This window comes from Ambystoma mexicanum, chromosome 1p (genome assembly GCF_040938575.1).
Source record: "Ambystoma mexicanum isolate Mex_15411 chromosome 1p, UKY_AmexF1_1, whole genome shotgun sequence".
NCBI lineage: Eukaryota > Metazoa > Chordata > Amphibia > Caudata > Ambystomatidae > Ambystoma > Ambystoma mexicanum.
In genome coordinates this window covers 112,398,418-112,416,666 of record NC_090921.1, presented here as the reverse complement: position 1 = coordinate 112,416,666, position 18,249 = coordinate 112,398,418, and positions in this window count along the sequence as shown.

Here is an 18,249-nt window from a genome sequence, read left to right as displayed (position 1 = left end):
ACTGTTATACTTTTACACTCAAGGCCGGCCTTAGAAGCCGGAGCGCCCCTGTCAGCAAATCAAATATATGGCATCCCTCCCCCCCCCCCCCATGCACCACCTCCCCGCATGCCCCTAGTCATGGCAGGAGGGGCTCCACATTTTTCAATAGGCTGGGCAGGCGCCGGCGCGCAGTTAATTTCAATTGGGAACCTGTCGTGCCTTCTCCCATCACGCCAGCTCGGAGGAGACCTTGAATGACCTCCTGGAGCTGCCGTGGCGGGGTTTTACAGGCAGGGCGCCCAGGGCACCCACCAGCCCGCCCGGCCCGCCCTGCCCTAAGGCTGGCTCTGGCTACACGTTCTTTCCGAGTTCAGGCAGAGGTAACATATTAGAAGATGCTTGAGGAACACTCCACAGTGAGAGACCAGCGTACACATAGCTACACGCTTAGCTTGCCAGAACGTGTGCTCATTTGTTGACTCATAGTCGTCCTGCTAGCCACGCCGTTTATGTGACCAGGCCTGGAGGCTGTAGACCAGGGAGTAAGGGTGGGGAGTCAGTGTCTGGGTGACCTACTAGCCAGTCGGGCGTTCACTCTCCCTGTGTCTTGTTGTTTTGCTAGAGAGGATTGGCGCTTAGATACATTGCACGATTTTGCACAGCTTTGCACACTTATGATCTGGTGGACCATGTTTTCTTACTTCTGTCTTATTGTTTGTTTGTTGTACCTCCTTATTATTGGCTATGGATATTGTAGGACTTTGAATTCTTCTATTTAGCATGTAATCGGATATTGGGGATTTAATGCGTGGAGCATTTTAATCGTAGTTTCCCAGTATCGTGACCACAGGGTCTACTCTACGGGGATAACAGTGCTCCAGTTTAACCTTGAATTTAGGTGGACTCACCCTTTTAAGGCATTTTTTAAATTCTCTTTTAAAGAATATTTGAAAACTTGAAATCGTAATTAGGCACTGGGGCTGATATATAGTTGCTACGAAAAGGGCTAAAACCAATAGACGTTAATTCGAGTTTTTACCCTCCCCACCATAAACCTCTCATCAAGCCTCTGGGCCACCCCTTGCACTGGGGTCTGTATCAGTACCCATACAGCCCCCCCCTTTTTCTTACTGCACTTATCAGACCTAACCTGTCTGCTGCCTATAACCTAGCTCTTGCAAATTGCTGGCTGCACTACCACTGTTTGTTGCCTTTATTATTTATTTATTGTTATTTATCTGTTTCTCCTCTGCTTCGCACTTTCCACCTCTCCACCCTTCCATGCACTTTTCCCCTCCCCCTCTCCCATGCACTTGCGCGTTCTCAATGTCGCTGGGCCTAGTAAGATCATTGTTTTGTTCTCCCCTGTTCCCCTCCCTTGCCTTGTCACGCTCTGAAACACTTGTGTACGAGCGCGATAGAAATAAAATATCAATCAATCAATCAATGTCTAAGAGAACGGCTGCCTTTGAAGCCTCCCTGGTGTCTTAATAACACACATAAAAGATCTACTCCTTGATATCAAGGCAGGCAGCAAGGGCCAGGGGAAGGAAAGCTGCAGGAGACTGTGATCGATGTGGCCGGCCCTAGTGGTGTAGAGAAGAGCACAGGCTCTTCCAATGGTAAAATGGGTGGGTGGCAGAAAGAGTTCCTGGAAGAGTTTGTCATGGATATGAGAGGAGGCCAAGAGGGGGGAAGCAACGATTAATAAGGTGAGTTTGGCGAGTCCAGCGTTGCCATGCATTATTGAACACCACACTAGTACCCTTGAGGCCTGCTTAATCCAGTCTGGTGATGAAGTCCGAGTGTCTATTAATCGGGTAGCTCCGGCAAAGGCCAACGGGACAGAGGCACCTGTTATTTTGGTAAGGGAAACTCCAGAGTTGCCCAACAAGGAACTTGAAAATGATGACGTAGTGGTCATTTCGCCATCAATTCCTACCATGAACATGTTTTCAGCACTGAACACATTAGAATGGGAAGGGGATGAGGGGGTGTATTCGTAAGGCAAAAGGCATGAAACCAAAAAGAGGAACAAAGTAAAAGGTTGTAGGTCCAGGATAAGAATATATTTAGATAAAGAAGAGCATAAAAATCTGAGATCAGCAGAAACCCTAAAAGCAAATGAGAAGCGCCCCAAGCCCTCGATTTTGAGCCATCAGGCAGAAAAGCTCATTAATAATGATTTCAGGGCTGAGTTGGGGAACCTCAAGAAAGCAGTTAACAAAGTAGGCGTTGTGCTATGCCTCCTTAAAACAAAAGTAGATGAACTATTCTCCCAGCAACTGGGGTGCCAAGGAAAGTCGATGGGCCCCACACGGGGTACAGTGATTTCCACGACCAAGGAACACGGCCAAGGATACACTTGGTTGTGGCCAGGCCAAAAAGCAAAACCTTGGGACCAGCCAAGAAGGTGACCATGTTAGATGGACCAGACCAATTGCTGATGCCATGAACAATCAAGCAGAAAAGGCAATCCAGGCCCCACATATCTTGGCTCCCCAGATATATCCAATGAAGAGCCCCGAATGACCTTTGAGAACCTTAGAGAACGGTTACCTATAGCTCAAACACGACCACAATTACCCCACAAACTTAGGAGCAACGCACCCAGCAGATGGAGGAGCTACTGGAAGTTGTGTAGAGGGTGTAACTCCTCGATCCGGCACTTTAGGAAAGCCTTACTCCAATGCCAACAGGAGAAGGACAACTAGTAGGAAGATGTGCAAGGTACCTGATTCTGTGACCCTTTATAATGCGCCTCTTCTGGGGGAAAGTGCCTATGAATCCCCTGAGACCTGAACCAACAAAAGCAATCATTGGTTTAGACACGTTACAGGGTGTGTATTGGTTATTGAATTCTCTGTGACTTTCAGTTGACTGCACGTGTACCTTTTTCTCTGTTTCGCAACCCTTGGCAGTAAGGTGTTTTATGTTGGCCTGCTGCATATATCGGCCCCTCTATTAATATCTATTTTTCGGCGTTGCTGATATTGGCCGCCTTTAAGGCCTTTAGAATAGCCCGTCCAATGTCTGCATTGGTGTGTGAACTCGTGTCCGCTGTATTGCAAGTAGACAATACACTGAGCGTGGCCCAGGTTGCTGTCTAGTGGCACCTGGCCTTGAAAAGCTACCGATCCTGCATTAGTCCTAATAGATTCTGTGCAAGATGGAGGTAGAATGCCGCTCAGTGGCCACTATTTCCACTATGATATGCATGACAGCAAGTGCTACATTTAGTTATATCTGTGAACATTAGCCTCCGTCGCACCCACTCTACAGGACTCTCAAATCTATGCCTAGCCTCCACCTCTGTCCATTGTATGGTGAAACGTAATGTATGATTAAACCCAGGCCTCTCTCCCACTTTACAGGACTCTCAAATCTAGGCCTAGCTTCCAGCTCAGTCTATTATATGTTGAAACCCACCTATTATGGAACCTAGACCTTTCTCCCACTATACAGGACTCTCAAATCTAGGCCTAGCCTCCACCTCTGTCCATTGTATGGTGAAACGTAATGTATTATGAAACCCAGGCCTCTCTCCCACTTTACAGGACTCTCAAATCTAGGCCTAGCTTCCAGCTCAGTCTATTATATGTTGAAACCCACCTATTATGGAACCTAGACCTTTCTCCCACTATACAGGACTCTCAAATCTAGGCCTAGCCTCCACCTCTGTCCATTGTATGGTGAAACGTAATGTATTATGAAACCCAGGCCTCTCTCCCACTTTACAGGACTCTCAAATCTAGGCCTAGCTTCCAGCTCAGTCTATTATATGTTGAAACCCACCTATTATGGAACCTAGACCTTTCTCCCACTATACAGGACTCTCAAATCTAGGCCTAGCCTCCACCTCTGTCCATTGTATGGTGAAACGTAATGTATTATTAAACCCAGGCCTCTCTCCCACTTTACAGGACTCTAAAATCTAGGTAGAGCCTCCATCTTTGTCTACTATATGGTGAACGTAATGTATTATGAAACCGAGGCCTCTCCACAACTTTTCAGGACACCCAAATCTAGGTGTGGCCTACATCTTTGTATATTGTATCGGGGAATGCAGTGTATTGTGAGACCTTGGCCTCTCCCACCACACAGGATTCTCAAATCTAGGCACCCAGCCGTACTGCGAGACATATAACCCACTAACCAAAAAGCTCAACATTTCTGCATACTCAAATCACACAAAACTCACACAACCACCTCTCGCACAGTAAGCCAAATGCACTTCACCACACCACAACAACAAACAAAACATAAGCCGCACCAACAGCACACACAGACTGACATCGATTCCATATTCGCACCAAAGCTCAGCGCACAGTGCATACCGAACTGAAGCTGCCAACAGGACACCACCTCTCTCCCTATCCCATTCCCTCTTCTCCTTACTAACCCATCCCGCCTTCTCGTTTGAAGATCCGCCTGAGTGCCTGGTGACCAATTCCGTTTGCGACGGTGTGCGGTACAAATACCTTTAAAATGTAACATTAACATGCAGGATATGGCAAAGAAATATCTGCAGTCGCTCTACTTCATGTGGGTAGGAGAACGAGTGTTGCAACAGAAGCCAGAGATGGATAAAGCGTTGGCAACACAATCTGTTTAGGTGAAAAGCTTATACCACCATCGATCCTAAGCACCACAACTGGCCGTGGAATGTTGCATAAAGTATATCTTACAGCTAAGGGACCCTGCAGCTCCCTGACGTGACAAGGCTAATTAACTGGCACCAAACGTCCTGCCTTCCATGTCTCAAGCTTGATGTCCGCGGTGGCTGTGGATTCTAAAGGTTTGTATGCTAACCAACTTTCAAATCCTAAATAGGGCGGCCCTTTCAGCTGGCAGGAGCAAATGGAAGAGCCCTTTAATATGTTTCGCGACAGATTGGTTTAAAGCCCCGTATCTCTGTCCTGGTTCCCTCCTTCCCTATGAAGCAACAAACCACACATGATCTAACGTGTAACATGGTGGATTCCCTTTTCCTCCAGCTCCCAGCACCAAACATGATTGCCTGCATTATCTCTCTCCTCTCCCCCTTTCCCTTCTTTACTCTATGCACTTACCCTATCATAATTGTCCTCGGATATAGTATGATAGCTACATTGTTTGTCTCCCGCCCCCCTCTCTTTTTTATTCTCCCCCCTTCCTCTCGAGCACTATCTGAAATGCCGTCAGGCCTAGTACGATAGCCCCTTGTTTTGTTCCTCTCCTTCCTTCTCCTCCCGCTCACCCACTCCTCTTGTAATCCTCCGGCTCTATCAGAAATGTCATCAGGCCTAGTACGTTAGACGCCTGCTGTTTCCTTTCCCTTCCCACGACCTCCTCCCACCCTTATCTGTGTCTTGACTCTTGCACTATCTGAAATGTCGCCAGACGAGTGTGATGGTAAATTTCACATTCTTATTGTTCAAGACCTTGTGACAATGTTCACTGTTTGTATTTCTCCCGTGTTCCCTCCCTTGCCTTGCAGCGATTTGAAACACATTGTGTATAGGCGCTATACAAATAAACTATCATATCATATCACCCTGCAAGCACCCGCAAGGATTCGGTGTCAGTGTCCCAATGAAGAAGGTACGTTTCATGGTCAGGAGGAAGGGACGGGTGAAAGGCATTGCCTTGCGCGTGGTACGGAAGATCCTGCAGTGCAGCCCCCACCCGGCTAAGGGTTGGACATCTCCAAGGGAGCCGAGTGATCCACCTTACAGGGTCACTGAACACTTTCAAATTGCCCCCATGCGACTGGACCTTTTACATGGCGGTCGCAGGATGGTGCCCTGCAAAGGAAGGTCAGGATTGCTGTTTGCCGGAGTCAAATATGGGGTCGCTAGGCTGAATGTGCCCCCCTTTCTTCTCTATGCCTCCAAGTAGAACCAACCCTATTCTTTTTCGCTGGTTGATGTCCTCTACAAGGGGTGATGGAGAACCTGTGGAATGAGACAGCCGCTCTCTACCAGCAGGAATTGTAGAACATGTGTAAAGTGACCTGTGTGAGCAAGCAGAAAATGGGCAGGAGATGGGCTGCACTTGTGAAAGGGCATCCTGAGTTCATGGGACAATTAGGGGGTCCTGTGGGTGTTGTACCTGGACGAGAACAAAATGACAAATGAAGGGACTGTGCCTCTACCCGGAGGAGCAAAATACAGTATCCAGAAAAAGTGATTTGAAACCCCTTTGAATGCTATTTTTTCTTTTTTCTTTCTCAGACCAGGATCCCTTACTTTTTGTACTGTGGTTGACACATCAACTGAAGTGCCTTTACTTTTCTTGTGTATTGCACCCCTTCTGCTGAGCTCTGGAAATCGTCCAGCAGAGATGGCGACAGGGGGAAACAGTTTTTTTTATAATGCACCTAATACCGTACCTGAGTTCAGTTTCTAAGCACGAATCTGTGATTGTTGAACCTCTGCTGCTCTGCTTGGTCTTGCTTCCAAGACCAGCGCGTTGCCCCTGTGCTATTCTCCGTTCATAAGTGGTGCCTTTTTAATTACTGTTGTAATGATGTTCTTGCAGTCCTTGTAGCATGGGCTTAACAATGTGCCCATATGCCTTTGGGCCAGGCACGCTATACAAATAAACAAAATACAAATACTCAGGTCCTCAAAGCCAGCAGTCATTCCTAAAACTGTATTCTAAGGCCAAGTCACACATCCCCTTTGAAAAGTTCAAGGAAACTACACCTCCCAGAATTCCCCTCTCTTACAGAAGGAAAATCAGGAATGGGTCTGTGAAAGCCAATAGTTATTTTGGGAGCAGGAAGACTATGGGGAAACCCTAACCGCATTCCCAAAGACAGGGAGGACACTGGAGAACCTGTCTCAAAACCCAGTTTATCGGGAATCTGCCAACAAGCCTGAAAGTGAGGGACTAAATCTCCTATAAAGCCTCTTTTTTGCAAAGTGACTATGGGACGCACCAGACCGACGCACTTTCCTATCCCCCTCAAAAAAGACAGTCACTGGAAACTCTCCCTCCTCTCCCATTTAATACCCAGAGTGGCAGAAACTAGTGCAGCCATCACCCATATAGCAACCTGAAACCCACAGAGAACTCCGCTTCTTTCCCTGAGAGAGAAGCAAGATGACGAGAGAGTGCCCTGCAATTATAATCCATAGGGCACCTGGTTACGGCCCTGTTCTACCCAGGTAGGTTAATATTAAAGCACACAAATGAACAGGGTCAAGGAACCAAACAACACACACACTCCTGTAGTGAATGTAGACATTTTAGTGATGGTTGTTATCAGTACAGCAATTTCATTATCATCACAGCATGATGCTGTCATGCGATCCACCGCATGGAGATTTTGGCGACGGGTCAGTTGGAGTGGCCATTAGGATGTACACTGTTCTCCTCTTGCTTGGGTAGCGGTCTAGTCTTTGCACGTTTCTAACGTGGTGACGTCGCTGTTGCCGGAAGACTTACTCCGCGTCTTCCCGGCGAACAGCGCGTTGCAACTTTGAGTTTTTCTCGCTTCCTGGTTGCTGTATGCTGTCTGTGCTTTTCTCTCTCTCCACCATTCCGTCTCCAGCGGCTTCTCTGTTCCCTCTCCTTCTGCCCTCGGAATTTCCTCTGTACTCTTTTTCTCCATTCCCGCTTCTCTTACCTGTATTCCTTGACTTCCTGGGCTCTGCCTGCTTACTGTGGTTCCCCCATCTTCTGATCATCTACACTGGCCCTCCTTGGACTGCATACAGGTTCTACCTCCTCCGCCTGCTATTTTAGTTTTTTTTTAGCCTTTGGCTTTTTCCCCTATTTTCACCCACCTGCGGTGACGGGGCCACAGAGGCCGCTGTTATCTAGCGGCCGCAGTGGCTTCCCACCACGGTTGGGATACAGCCTCCACCGACCACCGGTATCGAGAAGCTCCGCAATACTCCACGGACTCAAGTTCATCAGGTGAGGAGTCGGAGGAGGGAAGTGGGACCGACGAGTTGGAATATCAGAGTGATAATACTGAGAGTTCTGACAGTTTGCAACGCCAAACAATGGCTACTCGCGAACAAATCCAGGAATTAGTTGGGGCCATACAGAAACTTTCTCAAGACGTCCAAACCTAGAAAGTGGTCACTGCAACTTAACTCTCAAGAGGTGCAGAACCTAAAAACTGAGAATGTAGTGCTCAAACAATTAATGACCACAAGAGAGAACCCCCAGGTACCGGAACTACCCACAATGCCATTATCATCCGGCAAGTTTGACGGTTCCTCAAGGAAGGTGGGGGAATTCCTCGACTCCTGTAAACTGTATTTCACATACAGACCCCTCCTCTTTGCCACCAGCAAGGCTAAAGTAGGATTTATGGTATCTAATATGGTGGGCAACGCCTTGTCCTGGGTTACCTCGTTAGCTGTAGGGGATGCACCCGCCCTCCAGGACTATGAAGAATTCTGCACCCTAATCAAGCAGACCTTTGAACGTCCAGAGATCACGTATGCAGCTTGTGAGGAGATTCTAGATGCGCATCAGGGTTCTATGGAGGTTTTGTCTTACATCTCTCACTTCAAGACTTTAGCTGCCCAGGCAGACTGGCCAGAAAGGGCTCAGTATGCGACTTTCAGAAGGGGTCTGAAAGAAGATATCAAAGACGAGCTTGCCCGCATGCCAAGACCCCAGACTCTCTCAGAACTGTTCTCCGCGGTTCTCCAGATTGAATACCGCTTGTCTGAACGAAAGAATGAGAGGCGCAAATACAAGACTCGGACGTTTTTCGAGGGTATTCAACCAAATGTCCTTCCCTCTTCCTCCACTGACCCGAAAGAGGAGCCAATGCAGATTGGGATGACCCGAGGAGCCCTTACCAACGAAGAGAGATGTTGCCATCGAGAAAAAGGATTATGCGCATATAGTGCATCAGATAAGCACTCTATAGCGAACTGTGAGGTGTTAGCAGTACGCAGGTTGGGAAACGGAAATCCTCGGAGTTGAGAGGGACCAACTACCGAGGACTTCAAACGACTTCTCGTCCCTATGTTTCATTTGCAATTTCCTCTCCTACCCAAAACAGTGGGGTTAAATTACACATAAAAGGAAGGTGGGAGGAGGCTTTGGCCCTACTCGATTGCGGCGCTGTCGGCAATTTTATGGATGTCCATTGGGTCACCAGTAAGGGAATCTCACACCTGGAAAAGCCTGAAAATCAGAAAGTAGAAGGGGTTGATGGTACCCCACTATCTTCGGGGCCCATTACACACTCGACTGGGGCATTACAACTCAGGATCTTTCAACATACAGCGACGATTACCTTTGACATTATACCGGCAGCCCATTTCCCGATTATTCTGGGAATAACCTGGCTTCGCCGTCACAACCCGAGGATAGATTGGACCAACAACTACCTGGCCTTTGAGTCAGAATATTGCAAGAAACAGTGCGGTTCACATACGTGTACTGTGAATATTCAAACTAAAAATTCTACACCGGCTCTGTCAGTTGGGATTCACAACTTACCAATAGAATACCTTCGCTATCAACAAGTGTTCCAAGAGCAGCCCACATTAGAGCTTCCACTTCATAGACCAGAAGACTGCGCGATTGACTTGATTCCCGGAGCCCTTGTACCGTTTGGGTGCATGTTTTCTCTCTCTAACACCGAAAGGCAAGCACTTTGATCCTATTTAGACAGCCATCTGCAAAATGGACTCATCCAGCCCTCTAAATCCCCCGCAGGGGCGCCGCTGTTTTTCATTCCCAAACGGGAGTCCACCGACTTAAGACCTTGTATTGATTTCCGAGGACTTAACAAGGTCACCATACGGGATAGGTATCCTAAGCCCCTTATTTCATATATTTTGGAGGTAGTGCAAGGAGCCAAGGTCTTTACCAAACTTGATTTACTAAGTGCGTACCATCTCCTCCATGTTCGAGAAGGAGACAAGTGGAAGACCGCATTTCGCACTCCATTCGGGTGATATGAATATCGGTTAATGCCCTTTGGATTAGTTAACGCGCCAGCCATCTTCCAAAGGTTCATGGACCGCTTATTCTCAGACATGATGTTTGTCTCGGTTGTTATATATTTGGATGATATCCTTATCTTCTCCAAGGATCCAAAGCAACATATAACTCCTGTCTCGGAAGTCCTGAGCCGCCTTCAAGACCATCATTTAAAGGCCAAATTGGAGAAGTGTGTCTTTGGGGTTAACACCATACCCTATTTAGGATACATTCTCTCTCATGAAGGAGTAGCTATGGACGAACGGAAAGTAACTGCCATCCTGAAGTGGCCATCGCCAAATTCCGTGTAAGAGGTCCAAAAATTCCTGGGGTTGGCTAATTACTACCATCGATTCATTCAGAACTTCTCTGAGGTAGTACTTCCAATCACATCACTCCTCAAGAAGAGATCTTCTCCATTCCTATGGTCATTGAAGGCAAAAGAAAGTTTCACTCATCTCAAAACCCTCTTTTGTTCTGCTCCAATTCTCCGGCATCCTCTCCAATCTCAACCCTTCATCGTCGAGACAGATGCCTCAGCCGCTGCCATTGGGGCGGTTCTTCTTCAAACCTTCGAAGGCGTAGAACATCCCATAGCCTATCTATCAAAGACCTTAACGACAAGCCAAAAGAATTACTCTGTTCTAGAAAAGGAATTGTTGGTGATTAAACAAGCTTGTGAGACCTGGAGACATCTACTCCAAGGAGGAAGTCACCCGTTTACTATTCGCACAGACCACAAGAACCTTAAAGTCCTAGAGTCAATGGAATGCGTTCATTCCAGACAGGCTCGGTGGGCACATTATTTTGCTCAGTTTGACTTTCATATTACCTACGTTCAAGGTAGTCAGAACATTCTGGCCTAAGCCTTGTCTAGAAAGGAAGACAATAAGACTAACATCAGATCCAGAGCGCATGTTCCCTGATCACATCCACATCGCCATGATTAACACTTTTCTACAACAAGTCAGACAAGCCACTGCAATGGAACAGCCAGTAGTTTCCAAGGATTTCCAGGTGAAGGATGAAGTCTGGTTTAGGGGACATCAACTCTACTTACCCACCGACGATCTCTGCAAAAAAGTCATCTACCTTTGTCATGACACTCGGACGGCTGGACGTAGGGGAGTGTCAGGAACATTAGACCTCGTTCAGCGTTCCTATTTCTGGTTCTAAATGCGGAAGGATGTGACTGATTATGTTCAGAATTGTCCTGTTTGTGGTCAAGCTAAGTACCATCCCGGCAAACCCATAGGACTCCTGGAACAGTCTGTAGCTCCTTCACGTCCCTGGAGCATTGTCACCACTGACTTTATAGTCGATTTACCTCCATCAGATACATGCACTTGTATCATGGTGACAGTAGACACTTTCTCCAAGATGGCACATTTCTCTCCACTACCCAAAATACCCTCTGCGGAGGGGATGGCCCATGTCTTTCTTCGAGATATTTTACGTTTACATGGGCTACCGGACAAGATTATCTCCGATAGAGGTCCCTAGTACATCTCAAAATTCTGGAGGGCCATATGCCATCACTTGGGTATTGAAAGAGCACTCTCTTCAGGAAGTAGTATTGAGGAGGCAGCTGGAGAAGTGACTAAGGAGATGGTGGGTGTAGGAAGAAATTGATAGTCGAGAGAAGTTAAGGAGTGTTGAGGGAATGGGAGGAAGGTGTGGAGGAAAAATTAAGGATGACGTGTGAGTGATTCACAAGAAGGAGATGGAAGTGTTCATGAGGAGGTGGAGGAGACCATTGGGAAGAAAAAAGAGGAGGCAGAAAGTCAAAGATAGGAGTTTGAAAACCCCACCCTTGCACAGGGTGAGCCAAAGATTGGTGAAAGTATGAGCATGTTGTGAAGCACTGAGAAGGAAGTCAGAGAAGTGGAGAAAAGAAAGAGATTCCCAAAGTCATAAGACTATTGTGACGCATTAAGGAGGTAGCTGTAGGCAGGGCTTGGGAAACAGAGCAATGACACAGCAACATGAAGATGATTAGTTGGTCGGAGGTGAAGGGGCACCCTGGGTGAAGCCCCTAATTCCCTGGTGGAGGCTTTGGGGACTGCATACATTTTTATCAGCCTGAGACTGCCCTTCTGAAGGCCCAGTGAACGGGCACAAGTGTGCCACTAAGACCTTGAGGAGAGAAGTCCCTACAGAATCAAGGATGAGAAGCAAAGGACCCAAACCTTCAGATTACACAGCAAAGAAATAGGTCTGTGAATATCTAGACTGTGACAGACTCTACAATCAAATCTCAGCCATGAAGGGAGCCCAGACTGAGAGATCAAACCATGAGATTTAAAGGCATCAAACCGAAGGATAAGCCTGTTTTGTTAAGTTTTTAAAATTACATTATCCATTTGGCCCAAACTGTAATTGTAAACAAGTGAACATTGTTCAAAAGCCAAGGTTTTGTATCTGCTGGGCTTCATGACAACATGTAGGCCAGAGATTCAGTGGAGGTTGGAGGGGCTCAGTAGCTTCTTTCCTGGAGGTCTGTTAGGCCACGCCAGGCTAGCAGAGCCAGAGCTCTACTGGGCCAGAGGATGAAACAGTGCTTTGACCATTTTACCTATTTTCTAGTCCAAAGTGGAAGGTGTGGAGGACAGCAATCTTTATTTTGTTTACAATCATTTTTGATTCCTTTAATTTTGCAATGTGCCTGGCCTGGGAGTTTTTCTTCATGGACTATTTACAGCACATACATGTGTTGGGAGGCAGATGGATGAATACATCATCCATAGCTTCTGCCTGCCCCCGATCCAATACTTCACAGGTGGGAAACGTTACTCACCGAGACAACCATACCGCTTTTATCCCAGGCAGGTACAGCAGGACATACAGACCATCTAAGCTGAAGATGGAGAAAACAAACAGTCAAACTAACATTGCAACAGTAACAGGGACATGCATTAGACACAAAGCAATCATGCACTCCACATAAACAACATGTACACTCGGTAATATATGCATTTATACATTAAAAATATTGACATAGCATCCATAAGCCCTGAAGAACAATAACATAACCAATGTATGTGTTGAATGCAACATGAATGCAACATGAACAATGTCCAAATATAGCTCACTAACATAGAAACAAGAGTGAAATTGGGCAGCCATCTCCTTAAAAATTCATGCCGCAGCATGCTTTGAGATAAACAGGTCAAGACTTTGAGCAAACTCAAAACGCAGAAATACTGAACTGTGCAGAGCTCAAACAGTAGCTGACAATTAAGACCAAGGTTAAAGTCAAATAATAGAGAATGAAAATGACATACAGTCGTGAAAACAATTCCCAAGATGCAAGCAGGATACTTCCAGACTAATTATAGTTTTATACGACTACAAACAGTCTTTTTTAGCCAGGTGAAGTAGCCCAGTGAGCCAAAAGACTCCATGAAGATTGACTTAAAAGTGTCGCTGGTGGAAACAGAAAACACAACAAACAAGTTAATATTAGCTAAAATCCCAATAAATAGGAAGTACATCCATTTCATACATGGTTTTCTAACATGTGACCTACAATTGGAGAACACTGGCTATTCATTAAAAGCCAACAGATAGGACACCTGCACTACTCCCTAAAAGCACACACGGACACAAGCTGCCTTACAGGGTCAAGTACAAAGAGATTGCCTGGTCTCGTATGGGGGATGGTAACTTCTTTAATTGAACTATGGATAGTCCATGTGCCTCTCTCCCCTACTCTTCGTCTGGCTCATGGCTTGACGGCCTGTCAAGTGTCCAAGGTTGGTTAGCACAATGGCAACCTATCAAAACCTGTAGTGTCATGCCGGCCATTAAATAGGTCAGACAATTATTTCTCTCAGCCATGATGCATTTTTACCTCTATCAAAATAGTGGCGTACAGTGGCTGTCTGTTCTGGGACAGTAACTCTTGGAGTATTTTTCTAATGCCTTTCTGAAAAAGCAAAGCACTTTCCATAAAACCAGCATCCACCTGTGGTGTGTTGTGGCAAAGAGTGGCTGTTTATGCTGTTTGTTCTATCCGTGGAGTGTGGAGGCAGTGGACACCATCAGTGCGTTAAGTATGGATCCTAACGCTTCCACATTTCAGTGTACCAGAATCCAGGACCGGCCTATTCTCGAGGCATGGAGAGGCGCAACCAACTACAACAACCACAATGAAAGTAATATTATTCTCAGTGTCAGAGCATTTCAATGACTGTCTGCTGCCTGGTACAACTAATGAGTCGAGTTTAGTCGGCTCCTGGGTACCCCCTTCATTCGTTGACACAGCCCTCACAAGTCAGAACAGCTCACCGCTAACCATAATCAAACATACAAACACAGTGGCGTGTAGAGGAGTTAAACAGAACCCAAGAAGGTCCAATAACCCCACATACGAAACTTTGATCTCTACAGTATTATCCTTACCATCAATGGATCTGTCTGTTGTCGCAAGCCCCGTTCTTCAAATTGATTGAGTCCATTAGTGAACACTATAAGGACCAAGCCACCGTGCTGGCAATTTCACACACCAAATGTATACACTTTGAAGCTTTTATATCAACGATGCAAAAGAAAATTTGAACAAGAAGCAAATTCTGACGGCTTGCTTCAAAAACTATTGTTGAATCACATGACTGAATTTGGAGGCAGCAAAAGACATTTTTAAATGGGGAAAGAACATTGCTAAAAGAACACACCTGCCTGAACCCCATGGTAGTAATTAAAGACAGCTGTCTTTCTACAACACAGCTGCTCACTAAATCGAATCCAAACAGTTTCCAAGTCGAAGTTGAAGGTATATCAAAAACTCCAGAGAAAGATATAAATGAGAGCTTTCACTGTAATGAATCGCCTGTGTCGTCAGTAAAAGAACTTGTGAAGCTTGACTCTAAAAGCCAACCTGACAGAGAGACATTGAGTCGAATGAGTGAAGCCACAACCGCTGATGTATCTGCGGCTGTATTCCACACCAGCCAAACGACGACAAAACTGTTTCTGAAACTCCTCAAACGCTAAGTTTGACAGGACATTTAGAAGCGCCAACTACAGACCTAACTAATCATGTGTCCTTACAAGAAGAATCCTCCCATGACAATGATGAAATCTTTTATTTGAGGAAAAAATGAAAACAACTCTTAAGAAATAATAAACAAATTCATCAACAGCAACAACAACAAACAAAAAAAAGACAAAAACATACCTTCAAATAACACGCTCAAGGTAAATGGCTCTAGAGAATTCCTTTGAAATCTCAAGGAACATCTTCCCAATATAGAGAACTCCAAACCTGTGCTGAAGATCAAAGCGCGCAGCAAGCCTCTCATGAGCTCAGATACAATCATGCAACTTCCTTGAGTCGAAGAGATGGGGCAGCAATCTACACCTACCTCCTGGGATGTGAGATATCCCTTTGGTGATCTAGAGGAAATCTCTGTCTATGATGAAGAAGATGGAGAGGTAATCTGTGTAATTGTCCCTCTAACACCTTCAAACACAATAATGGCAGCTCCAGCCGTAATGGAAAACAATGTCACATTGACGTCCAGCCTGAATCGTCCCGCTCCAGTTGCCCTGCTAAAGAGTAACTTTCTGACTCTCCAAGAAAGACAAAGAAAGACCCCTTCTCCCTGAGACAAATAGACTCCCTGTAGATAGAGAAGATTGCCGAATGGATGTGTAAAACCGGTTCTGCTGAACCCATTGGCATTAACATACCCGCCACTTTCTAACACTCTAAATGAGGGGCTGCACAACAAGAACACAACCGCTTCAGACTTTCATGTCCAACTTGTCAATGCACACAACACAAAGCCAACATCAGAAATCGAGAAAATTGGGCTTGAAGTTAGCGCCAAAGCCTTAAGCCAGAATTAATTTGTACATCAAAGAATGATACCCTTAGACAAGTGCACCGCTAGTAAACTTGAATAATGCTGGAGAGAATACTTTCAGTGGATGATGGTCTCATGATGAACAGCTCCAATGTATTTAGACTATTCCAGCATATAGCGAAATTACGAGAGTTGGAGTCTACTGACATCTCAGCTATTGATTTCCCAGTACCAAACCGATTTGATTGTGTTCGGTTACACAACTCTAAAATTATGCACTCACAACTTAGCTCTTCTGGCCCATGGGGTTCGATCTAAAAGAACATAGACTCGAAGACTCAGACTCACCTAGAGGAAATGCAACAGTAACCCCGATAGACTCAAAGTTAGCATGTGAGAAACAAAAAGATACGAGTTCTTGGAATTGCCAACTTACAAAAGAGTATCGACCCCCAGCAAAATCCTGATTTAGACTTGCCATGCAAAACAGTTTGGCTTAAAATAATGGTTGAAAGACAGCAAGATGCCAAAAGGGAATTCGCAATCATAGACTCTAAGCCCCAACCTCTTAGAGACAAGCTAAATTGGGGCTGTTATCTGAGACGCTGAATGCAAACAATACGCAATAACAGAAATTGTGTGTGCAAGATGCGATGACCATCATATGCAGCTGGAACACAAGAGGATTTAGGCATCTTTTTCATAATGAAAAATCTTTGTTAACTAAATTTGACATTGTATGCCTACAGGAAAGATGACTATCTATCCCACCCGTGATAGATGGATATCCTGTGTTTCTAAATGATATGATATGATATGGCATTTATAAGGCGCCTATACACAAGTGTTTCAAAGCGAGACGAGGCAAGGGAAGGGGAGAAAAGGAAGGACAGAGACAACGATCTTACTCGGCCAAGTGACATTGAGATTGCACAAGGGGATAGGGGAAGGGAGAGAGGCAATTGGAGAGGGAGGAGGGCAGTGCTGCACATGGTATCAAAACAATAACAAGAAGTGCGGCCAGCAGGCGGCAGGTGCATGGGTAAGTACAGACAGCGGGTGTCCAATAAGTGGAGGTAGGGGATTGTAGGGTTACAGATACAGACCCAAGTGCAAGGGTTGCCAGGAGGCAGTGCAGGTGTACAACTGGGTGAGCAGAGACCTGGGCCCGAAATCAGAGGGTAGCCAGGTGACCAGTGCAGTATCAGACACGAGATCAGCAGTGGAGAGGAAGAGAGAAGGCAGAAGCAAAGAGGAAGGTCTTGAGTTTCTTCCAGAACCAGAGATGGTTCTCCTCAAGTTTCAGAGAGGCAGGGAGGTTGTTCTAGAGGGAGGCACCATCCCAAGAAAGAGATCTACCCCCAATTCGTTGCTTGGAGAAGCGTCTGATGCTGAGGGAGTTGGAGGTGGAGTAGCAAAGAGCTTGATTAGGAAGGTATTTACGAAGAGACAGTTGGCGGTATTGAGGACCGAGGGCACAGAAGGCCTTGTGGGCAATTAAGAGGGTCTTGAACTTAATCCTTGCAACAACTGGGAGCCAATGAAGAGATTTCAGTGCAGGTGAGATACGATCCATGGGCTTGAGGCCAAGAACAAGTCTTGGAGTCCTGAGTTGCAGAGGGCAGAGAGTAGAAGCAGGCAGATTTAGAAAGAGGCTGTTTACAGTAGTCCAGGCTAGAGAGAACCAGAGCTCTAGAGACAGTGAGTTCTTGGGAAGGATAGGAATGGAAGAATACCTCTGGGGGGGTGCAGTTAGTAGTTTGACTTCTTAGAGATGTCACAGATGTGAGGAGAAAAGGAGAGTGTGGCGTCGAAGATTATACCGAGGTTCTTAGCCTCACAGGTGGGAGCAGGAAGGGGGACAAGGGAGGCTGGCAAGGGAGTGACAGGAAAGGAGGGTGCAGGTGTGCTGATGAGAAGAATCTCTGTCTTACTGGCATTAAGGCAGAGATCATTGGAGGCACACCACTCCTGGATAGCAGACAGACAGTCAGAGATGAGAGAAGGAGAAGAGGTGGCAGAGAGGACCATGAACATTAGAGTGTCATCCGCATAGCACTGAAAGTTGGAGCAGAGAGCAGCAATGCAGTGGGCGAGAGGTGCCAGGTATTGGTATAAGAGCTAGGGAGAAAGGTTAGACTCCCGGGAACACCACAGGTGGAGAGTGAGAAAGAGGAAAGGAAAGACCCAAGTTGGACTTGGAAGGGTCGATCAGAGAGGAAAGAGGTCAGCCAGGCCAGGGCCTGATTAGTGATTCCAGGTTAACACAGAGACAGTTGAGCAGGATGGCATGGTTGATCATGTAAAAGGAAGAAGAGAGATCGAGTAAGATGAGGACAGAAAGGAGATTAGAATCAAGGTTAGAGATCAGGTCTTCACAGATGTTCAGGTGAGCAGTCTCTGTGCTTTTGGCTGCTCTGAATCCAGACTGATGGTCCAGCGAGTAAAGGCTTGAAAGGCAAACCGACCTCTGGTTTAGTGACATTAATAAAAACCAGTAAAGGTATGAATG